This window comes from Aegilops tauschii, chromosome 1, assembly GCF_002575655.3.
Source record: "Aegilops tauschii subsp. strangulata cultivar AL8/78 chromosome 1, Aet v6.0, whole genome shotgun sequence".
NCBI lineage: Eukaryota > Viridiplantae > Streptophyta > Magnoliopsida > Poales > Poaceae > Aegilops > Aegilops tauschii.
This window is the reverse complement of record NC_053035.3, coordinates 300,043,154-300,066,438: the sequence shown is the minus strand read 5'-3', so window position 1 is coordinate 300,066,438 and position 23,285 is coordinate 300,043,154.

Here is a 23,285-nt window from a genome sequence, read left to right as displayed (position 1 = left end):
GCTCTTAGCCACTACACTAGACAACAACAGCTGAATATCAAGGTGCAAAACATTATAAGACCATACAGAAAGCGTTGAGATTTGGAAAACATTTTGAAAAACATTTCTTAAAAATTGCGAGCAGTTTTGAAATGCCACAATTTCTTTATATTCCTTTTTTTAGAACTAAAGATTTTTGGTACTCCGGATTTAAAAATTAAACACGAACAAATCCTGCAAATCCCGAACAATTTTTTAAAAAGTTAACCATTTTGGAATAACGGACAAATTATGAAAAACGGAAACATTCTTAGAAATTTACGAACATTTTCTGAGACCAGGAACAGATTTGAAGTTCTGAAAAATGGAAAACATGAACATTTTCTAAATTCAGAACAAAAGAGTTAAACCAGAACTTTTTTAATGCAACTAAAATTTGTACTGTACGCCTTTTTAGATATGCAAACAAAATTTGAAACATGGGAACATTTGTTGAAATTGCGAACAAAATGTTGAAACCGCGAACATTTTTTTAAACATGAACGTTTCTCTGAAATGGTGAAAATAATTTGAAAACAAAACACTTTTTAAAAGTCCTGAACATATTTTGAAAGTGAATTTTTTTTTGAAAATGTGAACAAATTTGAAAATAGGAACATTTTTTGAAACTCTTGAACTTTTTCGAAACACGTACAATTTTTGAAATTATGAACAAAATTTAAAAACAAGAACATTTTTGAAAAATGAATTTCGAATAAATTTTGAAAACGAGAATTGCTTTCGAAAGTCCTGATGATTTTTTCAAACATGAACATTTTTTTAAAATTTAAGACGAGAATATTTTTAAAAACTTTTGCCGGCGAAATGTTAAAAATGTTTTTTTTAAATTGACCTATGCACAATATCCTATTTGAAGCATTTTGCATCAAACTGAACATTTTTAACATTTTTCATATATTAAAAAAAATCAAACTATGTGAAAGAAAAATGTTAAAAATGTTTATTTTTTAAATTGACCTATGCGAAAGCTCCTCAGTTTGATTTTTTTTTTGAGCAAAGGGTAGCTAGCCTTTATTGATTATGCAGGATGTTCGTGGGAATTACAAGGGTGTCATGCGGGACACCCAACCACAGGTGTCTGCCTACAGGCAGAGAGACGCCATATCTAGCTAGCTTGTGGGCTTCAAAATTCGAAATCCTAGATTCAAAATTGAAAGAACAGGAATTAAAAAGACTTGTAGTTTCAGCAATCTCTCTGATGATGCCTCCTTCTTCGCCTCCTATTTTCTGCTGGATATAAGACACGTCTTGCTTACAGTCTGAAGCTATGAAAAGCTGATTTTCACCAAGGTCCAGCGCCAACGCTTGAGCTTCCCTGCAAGCGATTGCTTCTAGAACAGCCGGTTCCAAAAGCCCTTGGATCACCAATATGGACGAGCCCAGATAGTTGCTGCCCCGATCCCTGCAAATGGCTGCAGCTGTACCCACTCCATGGTCCTCTGAAACGCCTGCATCTACATTTATTTTCACGGTTCCTTCCGGTGGTGGTTGCCAAACTCTCGCCGGTGCACTTCTTGGCGCTCTAATCACATGTGGCTCACTTGGCTGCTGTAGCTGATCCAATTCAGCTATAAAGCGAGCAACAAAAAGGTGAGTTGACAGAGGGCTTTGGTTTATACCTTCATGTATCAGTTTTCGGCGAGCATACCAAATTGACCACAATGTCACAGTCATCCGAGTTAGTTCCTCGTGGTTTAAAACCTCAAACATGGAAAACAACCAACTTCTTGTTGATGGTTCAATCGTGGCGATCATATGTTCCAGCAGCTCATGATCGACAAGAGCCCATACGCAGCGGGCCATATTACATTAAATTAAGTTGTGCCTCCAAGAGTCCTGCATACCACATATAGAGCATAAATCGTTTGTGGACATTTTCCTATGTTTTCTGACATCCTCGGTAGGAATAGATTGTTGCACCAATCTCCACAGAAACACCTTTATCTTGGCCGGCACTGTTACTTCCCATAAGAATTCCCAAGATTTTTCAACTGCCGCTGTGTTTGAAGGCCCCGCTCGCTGATCTAGCCAATCTTCTCTCAGTTTGATGCAAAACGCTTCAAATAGGATATGCCGCGAGTGTTCCTCCGGTCTCAAAAGAAGCCTTTTCAAACCAGCTACAGTATTGGGTCGACCCTTTTTCTGTCTGTTTTTTTTCCTTTCATTGTTTCCAACTGAGAAGATCGTTCACGGTGGTTGATGTACTGATTTTTTTTCATTTTTCTATTTTTTATTCTTTCAGTTTAGTCTATTCCTTCAACAGGCCCTTCACTCTTTTATTTCCATCGGTTTTCTTTATTATTTTAACTATTTGCACTGGGTTTTTTCTTTCTTTTCTTTCCTCGCCTTCTTTGTTTCTTTCTCGATTTTGATGAGTTTTCTTGCTTTTCTTTCTTTTTTGCTTTTTCTATGTTTTATTTTTCTTAATTTATTGGTTTTCATATTTTTTTTCTTTCTTTCTCGGTTTTTGAATACATGGTCAACATTTTTACTATACACGTCTTTAACATTTTTAAAAGCTTGATTAACATTTTTCAAATACAAGATAATATTTTTTATTGCATGGTCAATTAAAAAACATTTAAACATTTTTCAAATACTTTATTAATATCTTTCAAATACAAGATTAACAATTTTTTAGTGGATGGTCAGCATTTTTTCTATAAACATGTAATATTTTTGAAATGCTTGATTAACGTTGTTTTCAAATTCCAGATTAACTATTTTCGAATACATGGTCAACATTGTTTCATATAAATTTGAAAAATTTCAAATGCTTGATTAACATTTTTCAAATACAAGTTTAACATTTTTCAAATACAAGTTTAACATTTTTTAAATACAAGTTTAACATTTTTAATACAATACAAGACTTTTGAATATGATCAACATTTTTTGTATACACATTTAATATTTTTAAAGTGTGTGATTAACATTTTTCAAATAATTATTAAACATTTTTAATACATGGTCAACATGTTTCAAATGCTTGATTAACATTTTTCAGATACTTGTTAAGATTTTTCAAATGCTTTTAACATTTTCTCCGGCGGCTAGGAGAGTCACTCCGCCGCCTTCCTCCGGCGGCTTTCCTCCACCGACGACCTTGGTTGTTGGTCGTGAGGGGGGTTGTCAGATATATGCACATGTGAATCGTGTAGTTTTAGGTTAGGCCCTAGTAGCTTGGTTTTCCGGTCGTTCATCGTTTTGGCTTCGGCGGCGCTGAATAAAGAAGCTTCTGATCTCTCCCCATGGTCATATGTTAGGGATGAATTTGGAAACCAGTCTATTCAAACACGGATGGTCGACGACATCCTCATGGTGGACTTGTGTCCTTGGGCTCCGCCATTGCGACGGTGTTTGCTCCGGCACCGACGCGGAGTTTAGGAGGTAGTCCAGGAGCGGATGCAGATTGTGGTATGCATCAGCGAAATCTGGAAGATGTTGGATCGTGCGCCGGGTTCGTCATTCATGGCTGGCAGGTATGACTTCCTCCTCGGACGTTTTAGTCATGTGGGGATGCCAGATCTGGAGTTTGATGGCGTGTCCAGCGTGTTGCCACGGTCTGAGTCGTTGATCGGCAATGACTTCGCCTTTGGTGAGCCACATTCGAGGTCTGTAAAGCTGCATATCAACGATGGAGCCGTGTCGAGCTCGCGTGAGGAGGTGATCCATCATTTTTTTTCTCTCTTTGGTGGTCGTTGTGGTGGTGCCGGAGGCAAGTGACGGGCGATGGTGTCCAGCTTAGGGGATTATTCGCTCTTGATTGTAATTTTATTTCTTGGCTAGTGTTCTTTTGTGCAAAGGCTATCGTTTTGTTGTCTTTTCAGTCTTATCAAGTCGGTGTTTACATTGTTTGTACTATGACCCTTATGATATAAATGAGACACATATTACCTTGCAATTTAAAAAAAATGCTTGGTTAATATTTTATCCAATTTTTTTAATATATTTATCTAGACCATTCAAAAGTATAAACGAAACTAAAGAAAAAAAGAAAGTAAAAACGAAAACAGAAAAAGGTAAAAAAAACTAACAAGGCCGTGGCCTCCCGCGCGCCTGGGCCGGCCCATTTAGTGAGGCGCCTTGCGCGACAGCACGCTCTAGGTCTCGCGCATGGAGCTCCTATTGGGCGTTGTTTACAACTTCATGCCTTCACCACTAGACCTGGCGCAGTTTTGTTGAGTCGTATTAGGAAATAATGCTATTTGACCCTTCTTTTAGTACAAACATTAACGTATAGTAGTATTATATACCCTATAAAAAATTAATAAAGAAAAGGTAAATTATAAACATAATTCACGAATTAAAAATGCTCATCGAGCTGAAAAAAGTTTATCAAATTTGAAAAAAATGTTCACTAAATTTTAATCATCAATTTTGAATAAAAGTTCGTCGAATTTGAAAAGGTTCATTAAATTTGAACAACGAATCATTGTATTTGAAAAACATTCATCAAAAAAATTGAAAAAAATCATCCAAAATTGAAAAAAGTTCATCGATTTGAAAAAGGAGTTCATCAAATTTTCAAAAAAGTTCATCAAAAGATGAAATAAAAAATCATCAAATTCGATTAAAAAGTTCATGAACTAAAAAACCGCGCATTAAGAAAAACAGTAAAATAACTAGAAAAAAAAAAGAAAAACAAGATAAACGAATTGATGAACAATTTTTTTTTTAGAAATCTCGCTATCTTTATTCATTCCAAACATAGGTCATAGGTACAAGGTTTGGGTCATGGGGATTGCTCAACCATACATGTCTACCTATGCCTAGATTACAAGCAAATTTGGCAAGATTGTGAGCCTCAAAGTTAAAGTTCCTACGCTCATAAGACCGTGAAATAAAGCTATTACAAAGAAACGAAGAATCAGTGCACAAGTGCCTTAGTGGCCTAGCGGTTGTCCCGAGTTACGTGATGACGGTGGTCGCGGGTTTCACTTTGGGGAGCTCCTGGTGGGCCGGCCCACGATGAAGCACCGGCGAAAACATGTGTATATCACGAAAAACCGTCTGTAAATGCTGCTCCAGCTAAGACTCGAACTCGCCACTTTACCTATAGTGCAGGTTGCCTGAACCACTAGAGCAAGTTGGCGCTAGTGACAGATTCCGGCGCGAAATGTTTAAAAATAAGGTAGCCGCGTTGTTTATTGCTCATAGATAGAAAAGGATGATTTTCTGGGAAAAAAAATATGAACAAAAAAGTTCATCCAATTTGGAAAATAGTTCACTGAATTTGAAAAAAGTTCATTGAATTTGAAAAAAAAGTTCATCCAATTTGGAAAATAGTTCACTGAATTTGAAAAAGGTTCATTGAACTTGAAAAAAAGTTCACATATTTTCAAAAATGTTTATCAATTTTCATAAAAGTTCATCAAAATTCAAAAAAGTTCATCGAGTTTGAATAATATGTTCATAAAATCTGGTGAACTGTTTTCGTCGAATTAGAAAGAAAGAATAAAAAAATAAAAAGAAGGAAGAAGGAAGAATAGGAAAAAATAAAATAAAAAAGAACAAAAAGTGGAAGAACATGCACATGAGCATAGAAGGTGAGGTAGGTGGGGTGGTTATCGCCTATTTCACTGAGTCCCCATGGGTTGGGTTCGAATCCACCTCAGTGTGCATATTTTGCAGTTTTTTCAAAAAGGAAAAAAAATGTAAATGGGCTGGCCCATCGTGGAGTGGGTGTGCGCCTAATTGCGCGAACTACTATTACGGGCGCTGAAGGCGCCATTTAGGATTTGCCTTCACTCTGAGTCTGCACATTGATTTTTTCTGGATTAATAAAACACAAGAAGAAAAAAACACTTGATGGGCCGGCCCAGCACGGGGGCGCTGCAGGCGCCCGTTTGCAAAATGAACTGCAGCGTCAAATAGGAATCGCTAGGTCTCGCTATAAGCAAGACATAGCGCGCTCCCCTTTTACTTGGACCCAACCGCTAGTTCGTCAGTCTTTTATCTTTCTGTTTGAGGATATATCAGTTGGCTCTCTCACTTGTCTCAAAAAAAATGCTCTCTCACGGCGTACGCTCCAGACTCCAGTTGCCTACATGTAACATGCCTGAAGGAGAAGATGGCAAGTTCAGAGAGGTCTTCCGGGCCAGTCAAATCATGTCATTCTTGCGCCCAGCCTCACCCTGTCGGACTGGACACGCATGCGTGCAAAAATTAGCAGCATCAGCTTTGCATCGATGCTGGCCACTGATGCAATCGATCTGATGAGACACCTGAATACCTGACAATTGACCAGGAAAGAATACTACAAGAGCAAGCAAGCTGGCTTGCTAGGGCAGTACCGCTACGGGGCCAGAAAAAGCACTAGCCACCTAGCTCCGGGCCTCGCACAATGATCACATGCTCTCTCACTTGTCTCAAAAAAAAAAAAAAGGCTCTCTCACGGCGTACGCTCCAGACTCCAGTTGCCTACATGTAACATGCCTGAAGGAGAAGATGGCAAGTTCAGAGAGGTCTTCCGGGCCAGTCAAATCATGTCATTCTTGCGCCCAGCCTCACCGTGCCGGACTGGACACGCATGCGTGCAAAAATTAGCAGCATCAGCTTTGCATCGATGCTGGCCACTGATGCAATCGATCTGATGAGACACCTGAATACCTGACAATTGACCAGGAAAGAATACTACAAGAGCAAGCAAGCTGGCTTGCTAGGGCAGTACCGCTACGGGGCCAGAAAAAGCACTAGCCACCTAGCTCCGGGCCTCGCACAATGATCACATGCACTGGGCGGGCGTCTCCGAGTTGCCTGTGCTAGCTCTCCGTTTTGGAAAAGCCACACGTTCCTTCCTTGTTTTGGCAATCCAGCTAGCCCCCAGCAGCTAAAGGATTCCCGGTGAAAGAATTCGATCGCGAAGTCACGATGATGACGGGATAAAATGGCTAGTCGATGGAGACAAGAGAGGCGGAGGTGGGATTCCAAGTAGACTGTACTGTCCGGGGGCCCCATCAAGTAGATTAGGATGGGTCATGGGTGAGATATTGCCGGATCATGGAAGATAGCGACGGATCAAGGAGCCGTGTTCTCCTAGATGATTATATAACCTCTCCTCTCGTACATGGCATTTTTGAAAGGGTTTCAGTTCTCACACTAAACCGGTGGTGCATGTACGTGTCTGGTGATAATTAATTTGCATGATGTACTTGGTAGAATCCAAAAGCAAAACTGTTTGAGAAATACTTCAAAAATATGATGAATCGGTAAGGATTAGCTGCCAGCCATACATATCCCAACTTGCCATCTACTCCTACTGTAGTACTAGCTACGTACTGCTTTTTCTTTTCAAAATAAGAATGGCGTACTGCCGTTAGTACATTTGTGGTTTGTTTGTGTGTGTACGTCGTATATATATCTACCATCCGTTTGAAGCGTGGGTTCCCTCGAGAAAGGCTTTACCTCTGCACAATGCGCTCCACAGCCCACCGTTTATCACCTCAAAAATGCAGCGCACTGTTTCAGCTTTGGGACCCAAGTGGGATGTCTGTGCAAATTTGCAAAGGCCAATCACTGCTCACGTAGTACGTTATGCAACAGGCACATGTACTTCAAAAGACACGAGCTGCCTTGTCAGGCACACCAGCGAAGAACCTTTAGTTAGTAGGATACTTACCATAATTGTATGGACCACAAATCCACTAACTGCTATTTTAAGCCGTCTAGTACGTGCAAAACTCGAAAGAAGTTATGCCCGGTGGTTTTGCACGCTCCCACGCACAAGCTCGACAAATCAACCAAGCAGAAAAATGTCAGCATATATTCAATCTTTTGGAACTTTATGTGGTTGCGCATAATATTGGTCTGTGATCGCATCACTCACACGCACAAACAAGGAACATACGAGGATGGCAAGCATTGTTCTTTTCGAGGACCAGGAGATCTGCGCGTCTATATATTAAGATAGAGAGAGTTGATTTATAACTACAAATGCATTCGCCAAAGTTGTGCTCATCCTTGTCGATGATTCACAACACACAATGTTAGTTGGGAAATCGTTTTATAACATTGCATAATATATTGAGCCGGGAGCCCGGAAAGTGCGACTATCGGTGTACGATCTAGCTGAGGAATATATATTTTTATAATATCAGGACCGTGTTGTTCTTTTGTTCACCATCCCATGACTATTGGGATCTATCAGCGAAAATGCAAAATAGATCCCTGGGCGTCATGAAGCCCTTTTCTTTCAAATCAAAAGCAATATTTTAAACTAAAAATGTAAGAATTTGTACATAAGTGTGAAATATATAGTATAAAATTTCAGTAATAATTTTTTTCACTTATGGACTATAAAAATGAGGATAACAAATATACATATACTATCACCATTTTAGATCTAGAAACATGTCTTTTTTGTGTGGCACAAAAATTGATGTATCTTTAGTATAATTTTACATATACAATTAACACGTCTCCAAGTACATGTGGGAGCTGATTCAGATTTTTTTTAGACTCTCCAAATATAAGTTTCACAATTTTACATATAAGGGCATTCATGTAGAATCTATATAAACTTGCATTCGGCGTATCTCTACGTTTCCATGTGAGTGAATCTTAATGTCATAATATAATATATATACTCACATCCACTTTCTAGCCTCTCATTCCGACAACTGGGCGGTTTGCGTTTCACTGGGCATTCTTGTGTTGTGGCCCAACGGACTATCTTCATTATTAGTTTCAACTCTTATACTTGCGTTGGGACGTTTACTTTATATATAAAGCGGGGCAAAGTTTGGTTTTTAAAACCAATTCGAATATATCCATGATAGGTAATGTGTTGACCGGTTAACTAATTTTTGAAGTTACTGCTGATAACAAATGAGTGATATGACATAAAAAATGGGAAGACAGGTAATATTGTCATACTTTGGGGATGAACTACTTCATTGTCTTATAGAGCAGCAGCCCTAGCCTGACAAGAGTGGGAATAAGAATAATGTGGCAACATATGTGCAATCAGTTAAATTCTAGTGCTTACTTTGGTCACATACTATTGCTCTAAGGACCTAAAGTCACATATTATTATTGCTCTAAGGAGCTAAAGTAGCTCATTCCATTTTTATTTTTATTTTTGAAAGGAGCTTGTTCCACTATTAGATGGTAGGGGAAGGCTAAGCAAGGCACTTCCAGAAGCAAAAGGCCAAGTAGGGCAGACCAAAGAGAATTTCGATTGCTAGTTGCAATAAAAGGGTGAAAGTTTCGGATGTTTCTTTATGCAATATAAGTATAACATGTCCTCATGTATCAAGAAAACCCTTTAGCTGGTCTACATTCTATAGCTTTCATTTTGGTGTAATTAAATAGACGGCATCAGATACGCCCGCCCATAATTGTATACACGATTTTCACAATGAAAGTAGTACATCAATGCGTGTAAGGATATGCACGTACGTATGAGATTTTTTTGTGTGACAACACATACTTACGGGATTATACGAAATAATACTTGCATTAAGGTTTTCATTTCCTAATCAGGTCATTTAGATTTTTTTTTTACTGAGTTTTGGTTAGTGGCATTATTTTGTCATGGCTTGAAGAAAAACTTACCGCCAAAAAAAGTCGAAGGAAAACAATGCAGCTCCATGCATCCGGATATCTTTTTTTGGAACATGCATCCAGATTAAGCTTATGGCATGTGGAGAACCAGCTTTTTAATTTTGAGCGAGAGAATCAGCTTTGTTCAAGTATAATGCAGATCATACGGGAAGATTTCTACGGATTTAACGGAGTCGTTAACATTGTAGATTTGGATTGGAGTTACGAGAGCCCGTGTGTGTAGTACTATTATCTGTTAGGGGAGAGAGAGAGTAAGTTGGGTGGGTGGTTTTGTCTTTTCTTTGGGTGAGCCTTGCGCGGTTGCGCCGTTGCGCCACTCACACGCACTCCCGCTCGTACTGGGCCAACCCCACCCACCCGGCGGGCGCAGATGCCGATGGTAGTAGGGCCGAGGTCCTCCCCCGCGTGCGTGTCGCCGTCGCAGCTCTCCATTCCGTACGACCCGGGGCCCTGACGCCCATTGGCCTCCTGCACCCTCGTACACGCCCATGGGACCGACCCTTTCCGGGATCGGGAACCCTGGCTCGCTGCGGCAACTCCTTGTGGGGCTCGCAGACGTGTGACATGATGGATGGGTCCTCGGTCACGCGGGACCAGATTTTCAGTGATGTTTCCCGGGGGCAGCTAGTGTGAATTTGGGGGAAGATCGGACGTAGACGAATCAAGACTCAAATGACGCTGGGACGGAGGCGGCATTCCACCGCGGAAGCAGTTTCCTGTTTCTTGTTTTGTGTACCGGTAGTTTCCCATTCCATCTACAAATCTACTTGTAGTTTCTTTACTAAGGCCAACTCTTACACGTGACTCCATCTCGTCCGCCGGCGTCCGTTTAAAGGTAAACAAACAAAGCAGACCTTTCAATGCGCGGCCGTTTTGAGGTAAACGGACAAAGCAGGCCCTCCAACGCTCGGCCGCAAACGGACCGTCGTCCGTTTTCTGTCCGCTTTCGACGACCTATTCCCGGTCCAAGTTTGGGCCGAGTTTGCGGCCGAACGGACACGCGTGGTGCCTGCCCATGACCTCCCCTGGCCCGCTCGTCGGGGACGCAGACCCCCCCCCCCCCCCCCCCCCCGCGCGCTCTAGCCGCACCCCCGCACTCTCGTCCCTCGCCGCCGCCGCCATTGCCGCTATGTAGCTCGGCCGCACGCTCATCCCAACCCTTGTCGCAGCCCCCGTTTCCTCGACGCCCTGAGCTACCCAACCATGACCACCTGATTTGCGCACCCGGCGGTCGGATTTGGAGCGGACTGGCCGGGCACCGGGCCGGAAGGCCCCGGCAAGGCCGCATGCAGGTACTGACTCCGCCTTTAGCCGCTCAGATCTACACCGTCAGCGGTTCGTCGGCAGATACACGAAGGGCCGTCGGCTGGGCTCGGTGCTTGCCCAAAGGCTCGTCGGTGCACCGTTGCCACTCATAAAGTGCGACAACTGCCCAAGGAAGGTCTTGCGCTTCGTGTCTGCAATGCTGAAACATTCCGGATGGGTGTTCTTCAAGTGCTCAAACGATGGGGGTATGTGCTACTTTAGCTTCGGTTGTGCTCCCGGATTTGACTAGTTGTAGTCACTTAAATTTTTATTGTGTAGAATGGATGCAACTTTTGGTATTGGGAAGAAGAATACATCGATATATTGATAAAGCACAATTTAGTAGATGTTCGTGCACTTTTAGCTAGAATAGAGGCTAGAGATGAGACAAGTGCACTTGTTGATAGAATAGAGGCTAGAGATGAGACTAGATGCAAGGAAGCAATGTCTACTTCTTTAGACTCGAAGAAGAAAGAAGCATGCAAGACGAGCCTCCGCAGATCAACAATGAATGCATCAAGAAGGCACTAATCCAACTTACGGGAGCAGTTATGGAAGTTGGTTATCTTCTAAAATGTCTTCTTGTGGTTCTTGTATTTTTGTCTTGCTATTCTAGTCGAAACTTGGTGATGTGCTTCCATGTATCAAAAATCAATGACGAATATAAAAGATATGTGCTTGCCAAAAAAAATTGTATGCGGACGGGATGCGGCCAAAATGTGGTCGTGCGCTGGGCGTACAATCGGCGCATCCACAAATCCGGGAGGACATGATAAGCCACAAGTATAGGGGATCGCAACAGTTTTCAAGGGTAGAGTATTCAACCCAAATTTATAGATTCGACACAAGGGGAGCCAAAGAATATTTGAAGGTATTAGCAGCTGAGTTGTCAAGTCAACCACACCTGGAGATTAATTATCTGCAGCAAAGTGATGTGTAGCAAACTAATATGATAGTTTTGATAGTAGTGACAGCAGCAATAGTAACGGTAACAGTGATAGCAGTAATTTTGCAGCAAGTGTAACAGTGATGATAGCAGTAGTAACTTAGCAGGAACAATATAAGATAAATTCGTAGGCATTGGATCGGTGACTTGTTGGATGATATTCACCATGAGACAGTTATAACCTAGGGCGATACGGCACTAGCTCCAGTTCGTCAATATAATGTAGGCATGTATTCAGTAAATAGTCATACATGCTTATGGAAAGAACTTGCATGACATCTTTTGTCCTACCCTCCCGTGGCAGCGGGGTCCATATTGGAAACTAAGGGATATTAAGACCTCCTTTTAATAGAGAACCGCAAAAAACATTAACACATAGTGAATACATGAAATCCTCAAACTACGGTCATCACCGGGACTGGTCCCGACTACTGTCACTCCGGGGTTGCCGGATCATAACACATAGTAGGTGATTATAACTTGCAAGATATGATCTAAAACATGGATATAATGATGATAACATATATGGTTAAGATCAGAGTTCATGGCACCCGGGCCCAAAGTGACAAGCATTAAGCATGGCAAAGTCATAGCAACATCAATCTTAGAACATAGTGGATACTAGGGATCAAGCCCTAACAAAACTAACTCGATTACATGATGAATCTCATCCAACTCCTCACCGACCAGCGAGCCTACGAAGGAATTAGTCACTCCCGGTGGGGAGCATCATGGAATTGGCGATGGAGAAGGGTTGGTGATGATGAAGAACGAAGATCCCCCTCTCCGGAGCCCCAAACGGACTCCAGATCTGGTCTCCCGATGAAGAACAGGAGGTGTCGGCGGCTCCGTCTCGTGGATCGTGATAATTCTTTTTCCCTCTTTTTTTCTGGAATAATGTGATTTTATAGCGTCGGTTTCAGGGTCTGCGGGGCCACCAAGTGTGGACAACCCACCTAGGCGCGCCAGGAGAGGGGGGCGCGCCCTGGTGGGTTGTGCCCACCCAGGTGCCCCTCTCCCGCAGGTCTTGGCTCCATAAATTCTTATTTATTATATAAAAATTCCTCGCGAAGTTTTGTTCCATTCCGAGAACTTTTATTTCTGCACGAAAACAACACGATGGTAGTTCTGCTGAAAACAGCGTCAGTCCGGGGTTAGTTTCATTCAAATCATGCAAATTAGAGTCCAAAACAAGAGGAAAAGCGTTAGGAAAAAGTAGATACGTTGGAGACGTATCAACTCCCCCAAGCTTAAACCTTTGCTTGTCCTCGAGCAATTCAGTTGATAAACTGAAAGAGAAAAAGAAAAAAATTTACGAACTCTTTTGCTCTTGTTTGCATAAATAAGCTTAAACAACACCCAGGTTTTCAGCCAACATTATAACTAACCATGCCGACAATAACTCTTAAAAATTATATTAACTCATATCAATGACACAATCAGCTAGCGATCAATAATAAGATATCTCAAACGGCAACACGTTGTCAAAACAACCATGATATAATATGACAATAGTGGTATCTCGCTAGCCCTTCCTGAGACCGGAAAACATAAATGCAGAGCACCTCCAAAGTTCAAGCAGCGACTAAACATTGTAATTCATGGTAGAAAAGATCCAGTCATGATGCACCCAACATTAGCTACACACAATGTATAAGTCATGACAGTCGTGCTCTCAGGTTCCAGTGCTTGTTTTAGAAGGTGATGACACAACATAAAAGTAAATAAACAGTCCCTTCGCAGAGGGAAGCAGTGATTTGCAGAGGTGCCAGAGCTTAAGTTTTAAAACAGAGGTAAATGATATTTTGAGACATGCACCCTTCTCATTTACTTCACGACCATCAGTTATCAATAACTTCCATGCTAAGCACGCTAGTGGCGGTTCCCAAGCGATACAAGTAAAGGTTTACTCCCCCTCCACCAACAATCACATTCCATGGCTTGTCCAAAACAATGGGTGCCGTCCAAACCAACAACAGTCCTGGGGGAGTTTTGTTTAATTATTTGCATTTTTTAGTTCGGGACTGGGAATCCCTATTACCGCCCTTTTCTCATGTGATGGCGAGTGAATAACACTCGACCTGAGAATAACCCGCTTAGCATGGAAGATACCCGACCACCTCTTGTCGTTCCATGAACGATCCAGGCACACAAAAAGGATATTTATTTGCAGTTTTTAGAGGTGGCACATGCAAATTTACTTAGGACAGCGGGGTAATACCGCACATAGGTAGGTATGGTGGACTCATCTGGAATAACTTTGGGTTTAAGGTTTTTGATGTACAAGCAGAATTCCCACTTAGTACAGGCGAAGGCTAGCAATGAGATTGAGAAGCGGCCAGCTAGAGAGCAACAACGGTCATAAACATGCATTATGCATAAGTAACATTGGACACTAGCATGAGTAGGATATGAACACCATGAACATAAATATCATAGAGGCTATGTTGGTTTTGATTCAACTACATGCATGAACATGTGCCAAGTCAAGCCACTCGAACATTCAGAGGAGGATACCATGTCATCATACTACATCACAATCATTTTAACGCAATGTTGATATCCAAGATAAATCATTATCCACTCCTAGCTACTTATGCATGGCATGAGAAACTATAATCTCTAATTTTCATTGCAAACATGTTTAATCATAATGGGCTGAATCATGGATACTAGGTTAAACATATTTACACAAACAGAATAAGTCGAGTTCATACCCGTTTCTCTCTGCCACGGCCAGTTCATCGAATGTCGTCATTATTGCCTTTCACTTGCACGATCCAACGATATGAAAATAATAATAGTGCAAGAGTGCCATGGACTAAGCTGGAATCTGCAAACATTTTATTCAACAGGAGAAGACAAGGTAAAATGGGCTCTTTATTAGATTTAACATTTATTCATATGAGAGCCACTCAACATTTTCATCGTGGTCTTCTCCTCGGTGCAACTCAAATAAAAAGAAAAGAAATATAGAGAAACACATTGAGATATTTTTGGAGTTTTTTATTTTCTTGAATAAGCAAATAAAAGGGAAAAGCAAAAACGGAAAAAACTATTTACATGGGAAAGCTCCCAACAAGCAAAAGAAGAACAAGGAAATCTTTTTGGGTTTTCTTTTTAGTGTAAAACTACTAAGCATGCATAGAAAGTAAACTAGCTACAACTAATTTTTTTTGTTTTTCTAAAGTTTTTTCAAACACACAAGAAGAAAGCAAGAAAATAAATCTAAGCATGGATGATACAATGAAAAATTGTGAACACCGACAAATGAAAATAAGTGGACATGAATGTAATGTCGATGAGAACACGTACTCCCCCAAGCTTAGGCTTTAGGCCTAACTTGATAGTCGATCAGTAGCCTGGATGGTAGTAGGGGTGCTGAGGAGCGGGCATCCACTCATCCCACTGCTGCGGTTCCTGTCCTGCCTCCGCATGAAGGAAGTATGCCCGAGAGGCAATAATAAAGTTGTTATTTATATTTCCTTATATCATGATAAATGTTTATTATTCATGCTAGAATTGTATTAACCGGAAACTTGATACATATGTGAATACATAGAGAAAACAAAGTGTCCCTAGTATGCCTCTACTAGACTAGCTTGTTAATCAAAGATGGTTAAGTTTCCTGACCATAGACATGTGTTGTCATTTGATGAACGGGATCACATCATTAGGAGAATAATGTGATGGACAAGAACCATCCGTTAGCTTAGCATAATGATCGTTTAGTTTTATTGCTATTGCTTTCATCATGACTTATACATGTTCCTCTAACTATGAGATTATGCAACTCCCGAATACCGGAGGAACACCTTGTGTGCTATCAAACGTCACAACGTAACTGGGTGATCATAAAGATGCTCTACAGGTGTCTCCTAAGGTGTTTGTTGGGTTGGCATAGATCGAGATTAGGATTTCTCACTCCGTGTATCGGAGAGGTATCTCTGGGCCCTCTCGGTAATGCACATCACTATAAGCCTTGCAAGCAATGTGACTAATGAGTTAGTCACAGGATGATGCATTATGGAACGAGTAAAGAGACTTGCCGGTAACAAGATTGAACTAGGTATGATGATACCGATGATCGAATCTCGGGCAAGTAACATACCGATGACAAAGGGAACAACATATGTTGTCATGCGGTTTGACCGATAAGGATCTTCGTAGAATATATGTAGGAGCCAATATGAGCATCCAGGTTCTGCTATTTGTTATTGACCGGAGATGTGTCTCGGTCATGTCTACATAGTTCTCGAACCCGTAGGGTCCGCACGCTTAACGTTCGATGACGATTTGCATTATGAGTTATGTGATTTGATGACCGAAGTTTGTTCGGAGTCCCGGATGAGATCACGGACATGACGAGGAGTCTCGAAATGGTCGAGAGGTAAAGATTCATATATAGGACGATGGTATTTGGACACCGGAAGTGTTCTGGGTGATACCGGGTCACTGGAAGGGGTTCCGGGCAACCCCCGGCAAAGATATGGGCTTAATGGGCCAAGTAATGGAACACACCAGCCCACAAGGGGCTGGTGCGCCCCCTATAGGGCCAGCCACGTGGGGAGAAAGGGAAAGGAGAGGAGGAAAAGGAAAGTATGAAGTAGGACTCCTACTTCCTTCCCCTCCCCCTCCTTCCTTTCCCCTGTGTCCAAATATGGTAGGGGGGGCCGAATTGGACTAGGGGCCCAAGTAGGATTCCTCCTACTTGGGCGCACCCTAGGCTGCCTCCCTCCCTCTCCCTCCTTTCTATACGTGGGGAGGGCACCCCTAGAACACACATCAATTGTTCCTTGCCGTGTGCGGCGCCCCCCTCCACAGAATCACACCTCGGTCATATCGTCATAGTGCTTAGGCAAAGCCCTGCGTCGATAACTTCATCATCACCGTCACCACGCCGTCGTGCTGATGGAACTCTCCCTCGGCCTCAACTGGATCAAGAGTACAAGGGACGTCATCGAGCTGAACGTGTGCTGAACACGGAGGTGCCGTACGTTCGGTGCTAAGATCGGTCGGATCGTGAAGACATACGACTACATCAACCGCGTTGATAAACGCTTCCGCTTTCGGTCTACGAGGGTACATGGACACACTCTCCCCGCTCGTTGCTATGCTTCTCCTAGATAGATCTTGTGTGATCGTAGGATTTTTTTGAAATACTACGTTCCCCAACAGTGGCATCAGAGCCAGGTCTATGCGTAGATGTTATATGCACGAGTAGACCACAAAGAGTTGTGGGCGATATTGTTGGATGAAGCGGCCTAGACCGACATTACATGACCGCGTTCATGAGACTGGTTCTACCGCCGTGCTTCGCACACAGGTGGATAGTGGGTGTTTGTTTCTCCAACTTTAGTTGAATCGAATTTGACTACGCCCGGTCCTTGTTGAAGGTTAAAACATCACACTTGACGAAAAATCGTTGTGGTTTTGATGCGTAGGTAAGAACGGTTCTTGCTAGAAGCCCGTAGCAGCCACGTAAAACTTGCAACAACAAAGTAGAGGACGTCTAACTTGTTTTTGCAGGGCTTGTTGTGATGTGATATGGTCAAGACGTGTTGAGATATGAATTGTTGTATGAGATGATCATGTTTTGTTAAAGTTATCGGCAACTGGCAGGAGCCTTATGATTGTCTCTGAAAGTGCAATCATGCCCTTACATTATGTTTTGATGTTGATGACAATATGCATGTAGGGGACTAACAATGGTTGTTAAGTAAATCTCAGGTGTTAGTCCCCGGCTCATCGAAGTGTGTGTGGATCAAGGGCATACAAGTGATTTTACTCAAGGATGAAGCATAAAAATTGATTTGATATTTGGTTTCTTGAGTATAGGATCCCGCACTATTAAGAGGGGATCGGTAGGGTTAGTTAAAGACTTGCTCAAGTTACAATAATTCCTTGCTTCAGTAAAAACTTAGGGTCACACAAAATACTCTGTGCACATGTTCTGTTTGCTCCCATGCCGGATGTCCGGGATGCACCCCGGATGTCCGGGTCTCCCAGCCACGCCGGATGTCCAGTGTTTTCCCCGGATGTCCGTCTCTCTGTCATCCCGACTCCAGTAGGTTTGCAGGTTGTTGCCGGATGTCCGGGCTGCACCCCGGATGTCGGGGTCTCCCAGCCACGCCGGATGTCCGGTGTTTTCCCCGGATGTCCGGCTCCCTGTCATCCCAACTCCAGTAGGTTTGCACGTTGTTGCCGGATGTCCGGGCTGCACCCCGGATGTCCGGGTCTCCCAGCCACGCCGGATGTCCGGTGTTTTCCCCGGATGTCCGGCTCCCTGTCATCCCGACTCCAGTAGGTTTGCACGTTGCTGCCGGATGTCCGGGCTTCGCCCGGATGTCCGGGCCTCCCCGTGTCACCGGATGTCCGGGCTGCCTGTTCACTTGCACTACAACGGCCATATTTGTGCTCACACTATATATAGCCCTTCTTCTACACAGGAGAGGGTTGACCACTCACTTTGAACAAACCCTAGAACACCTCTCACTCTCTCTCTCATTCCTCCACATCAAATCTTAGATCCCCAAGGGATTTGAGAGCTTTGGAGAGAATTTGTCCGATCAAGTGATAGATCCACCTCTTCCCCTTCTTTGCACCCAAGGAATTCATGATTTGAGCAAGTCTTGAGCATTTCCCCATCGATCTTGTTACTCTTGGAGGTTGGAGACTCCTAGGCGGTAGGAGTCTTTTGGAGAGGAATCGACCTTTGTGATTACCCCCGGAAAAGTTTGTGAGGGTTTGGAGACCACCCCAAGGTCTACCACTAGTGGTTGAGAAGCGCCTTCATGGTGTTGTCTCAAAGGTAGAATAGGGTGAGCCTTCGTGGCGTTGGTGTGCCTTCGTGGTAACATCCACCTCTCTAACGGTGACGTAGCTTCCCTCCAAGGAAGTGAACATCGGCATACATCCTCGTCTCCCGGAGTTGTGGTTATTCCTAACCCTAACTCTCTACTTGTGGTCACTTGTCTCTTAGCACTTACTTATATCATATTGTGCTTGTTTACTTACATACTTGTGTTACTCATTTATCGTGGTTAGCACTCAGTACTACTCTTGCAATTGTTAGGCTCACTCTCATATTCCGCATTAGTGCCTAAAATTGCTAAGTAACAATTAAAATTTGTTATTTTACCTATTCACCCCCCTCTAGGTCCATCTCGATCCTTTCAATTGGTATCAGAGCCTCGTGCTCTATTCTTGTGGCTTAACCGCCCTAGAGCGAGATGAACCCCGATGGGACTCCCCGTGTTGCAGATCCGAAGGATAAAGGCGAGGTTTCCTCTGAAGTCAAGTCCTTTACTTCTGAGGATCTGGAACGGGCCCTTGCTAAGCAAAAAGAGGAGCATGATGCTTCTGTCGAGGCCTTGGTCCAAATGAGGATAGCCACATTGTCCACGGTGCTTGCACCACTTTCGGGTGGTGCGGCTTCGAGGACAACTGTGCCTACTCCATCACTTGGTCAACAACCTCCTAGCAATGAACACTCTAGTGTTCCTTGGCTTTATGAAAGACCCCAAGTTGAGAAACCAAGATATAACCCTCAAGGAAAACCTCCTTTACTTGATGCCACTTCTGATTTTGCCTTGTGGAGAGTTGCTATGCAGGATCATCTTCGATATGGAAACGATGAGATGCTAGAGATCTTGGAGTATGGTTACCATGTGGTTGATACAAAGAATCCTACACCAAGAGAAATTTATGACAAGAAACTCAATGACACTGCAATCATGTGTATAAGGAGAGGTATGGTTGAAAAGCAAAGGAGACCTTTCATACACATCACAAGTGCCAAGGAACTATGGGAAAGTATTATAAGATCCAAGACCGGTACCTCCACCCTCCGGAGTGCTCAATATGAAATTGCCAAGTGGCAATTGCAAAACTTTTGTATGGAGAAAGGTGAAACTCCAAATCAACTCCTTGAGCGTCTCATGACTCTCACCGCTGATATTGAGTCGTGTGAGTGTGACAAGACACAAGATGGATTCAACATGACTAAGCGATTCCTTGTGGACAAGTTGCTCCATGCTCTTGCTCCATATCACCATCAGATGGTATGGGACATAAGACAACACCATGCCTTCAAGGAAATGACTACAGATGACATCATATCCACTTTCCAACTATTTGAAGAGTCAAAGGAAAATGCTACAAAACATCTTGCCATGCATGGTACTCCATCGTCGAAGATCAATCTTGCATTGAAGGCCAAGCATGTATGTGAAGATGAGCAAAGTGAAGAAGAAGAAGATGATGATGATGAAGAAGATGGTGATGAGGTTGAATCCGATGAGGGCCCTTCATATGAAGACATGGCTCTCTTTGTCAAGAAGTTTAGCGCGGGAAAATTCAAGGGAAGGTTTCAGAAGAAGAAAGTAAGAAAATGCTACAACTGTGAAGAAACCAACCACTTCTCCAACGAGTGTCCTTATGAGAAGAGAGAGGATAAACCAAGGTTTCTCAAGACCTTCCCCAAGAAGAAGTTGCCAAATCCTTTGAACTCCATGTTCAAGAAGAGAGATGGGAAAGCAATGGTTGCTCAAGAAGAATCCGATCCAGATGATGTTAGTGGTGTTGCCGGAGTTGCTCAAGATTCTCAAAACACATTGAGGCTAGTCAACAAGAGTGGTGAAGTTGTCACCTACAACTACATGAAGGATTACAAGGCCAACGCTCACAAGTGTCTCATGCCGAAGGCCGTGGTAGAAGATGGAGAGGGCCAATACTCTCCTGACAAGGTCAAGGTAACCCCATGATCAAACCCTCCTCTTTTCACTCCTTCTACTCCTAGTGATGAGTATCTTGATGCGGAGGATAGTTATGAGGATGATGATATAAATGATCCTATGCTTGCTAAACTAAATAAGTTCATGTGCTCCCTTAAAGGAAAGAAGCTCACTATGTTTCATATGCTTATGGAGATGGTGAGTAAGCACACCATTTCCATTAAGGAACTCGAAACCCTCATCACCGAGGAAAAGGAAAAATATGAATCCTTGAGAGAAAAGTCCAATATGAGGAAGCACGCAATGATGAACTATGCTTAAAAATTGGTGCAAACATTGATGTTCATACTAGAGATCTTGCCTCCTTGAAAAGGGCTATTAACTCTTGCGAAGAGTTGATGAATGATAAAAGTAAGCTTGTAAAGTCTAATGCTTCTCTCTCTAAGGATTGTGAGCTCCTATCCGTGTCCCTCAAGACCAAGGAAGAAGAGCTCACCCTTCTTACAAAGAGTTTTGAGACACTCAAGCTTACTTATCTTGAAACTCTAGCCAAGGTTGATGATTGTACTACTAACTCTACTAGTGATTTAGCATCTATTCTTGAGGAGAATCGCTTTCTCAAAGCTCAAATCGAGAAAGGGCTCATGACATGTGCTCAAGGGCAAAAGAACCTTAATGAGGTGTTGAGCTAACACAATGAGGTGTTTGCCAAAGAGGGACTCGGGTTTGACCCGAGCACAAGCAAGAAGAAGACATCCTCTCAAAAGTGCACCACCCCTCTAAAAGAAACTTTTGTACGAGAAGGGCACAAGGAGAAAGGTAAGGTTGTTAGTGGGAAGGCCACAAGGGGCATGCCCACTCTCAACAAGCCAAAAGAGTTCATGCCTCCATCCTATGTACTTCGTAAGACTAAGGATGGAGAAGTTTATGCAAAGTTTGTTGGTCCTCGAAATGCATTTCGGTTTTATGCTATTTGGGTCCCTAAGACCCTTGTGACTAACTTGAGAGGTCCCATTGCAAAATGGGTGCCTCTAACCAAGTAATAATTGTGTGTAGGTTGCCTTCTCCGGTGGAGTAAAATGGGTGATTGATAGTGGATGTACCAATCATATGACCGGAGATAGCAAATTGCTCTACGATTTCATGGAAGCTATTCAACCATTTATGAGCATTATGTTTGGTGGAGGATCAAAAGGACAGGTACTCGGTTTGGGTAAGGTGGCTATCACAAATGACATGTCTCTTGCAAATGTCATGCTTTTCCAATCCCTTAAATATCATTTGCTTTCTGTTCGCCAATTGGCTTCTGTTGGTTATGATACACTATTTGGACTAACGGATGTGAAAGTCTTTAAGAGAGATACTCTCGAAGTGGCCTTTGTTGGAGAGTTGGATGGCAACCTTTACACGGTTGATTTATCGAAAGAGAGCACATTCCATGCAACTTGTCTAATGGACAAGGCCGACAAGGGGTGGCTATGGCATCGCCGGCTAGCCCATGTCGGCATGAGAAATCTTCAAGATCTCTTAAAGGGAAATCACATCCTTGGACTAACAAATGTCTCCTTTGAGAAAGATCGTGTGTGTAGTGCATGCATAGCCGGGAAGCAACATCAATCAAAGCACCCACCCAAGAATATTGTGTCTACTTCAAGGCCTTTGGAGCTCCTTCATGTGGATCTTTTTGGGCCTCCTTCATGGGATAGTCTTGGTGGGAAAAAGTATGGGCTTGTCATTGTGGATGATTACTCAAGGTATACATGGGTCTTCTTCCTCAAATCCAAGGACGAGACGAAGATCACCTTCATTGATTTTGCCAAGCAAGCACAACGCAAGTTTGACAAAGAAATTCTGGCAATAAGAAGTGATAATGGATCCGAGTTCAAGAACTACACCTTGGAAGAGTTCCTTAGTGATGAAGGGATTGAGCATCAATATTCAGCTCCATACACTCCCCAGCAAAATGGTGTAGCAGAAAGAAAGAACCGCACACTTGTGGAGATGGCAAGGTCCATGTTGGATGAATACAAGTCACCACATAGTTTTTGGGCCGAGGCCGTCAACACTACATGTCATGCATCAAACCGGCTCTTCCTCTGCACGATGTTGGAAAAGACTCCATATGAGCTCCTAACCGGGAACAAGCCAAATGTCAAGTACTTTCGTGTATTTGGGTGCAAATGCTTCATCCTCAACAAAAGAGAGCGGTTAGGAAAATTTCAATCTAAAACCATTGAGGGCATATTTGTTGGCTATGGATCAAACTCTCACGCCTATAGAGTCTACAAAAAATCCAATGGATGTGTTGTAGAAACTTGCGACGTGGTGTTTGATGAATTTAATGGCTCCCATGGGGAGCAAGTTGATCTAAGTGATGTAGGTGAAGAAGATTCTTCTCAAGATATCTTGACGATGGGTGTTGGTGCACTTCTTCCAATGGAACAAGAACCTCATGATGATGAAGAAGAAGATGGAGGCCTCACACACCATCAAACTACTTCAACACCCATACCACCACAAGCCCCTATTACTCAATCAATGCCCATAGTCCAAGTACAAGATGATGATCAAGTTCCTGTTCATGATAATCATCAAGAACAAGATCATCCTCAAGGGCAAGAACAAGAAAGTGCAATCATTGACAATGAACCTCAACAAATGCAACATGAAGAAGAAGAGCTTCCACCACAAAT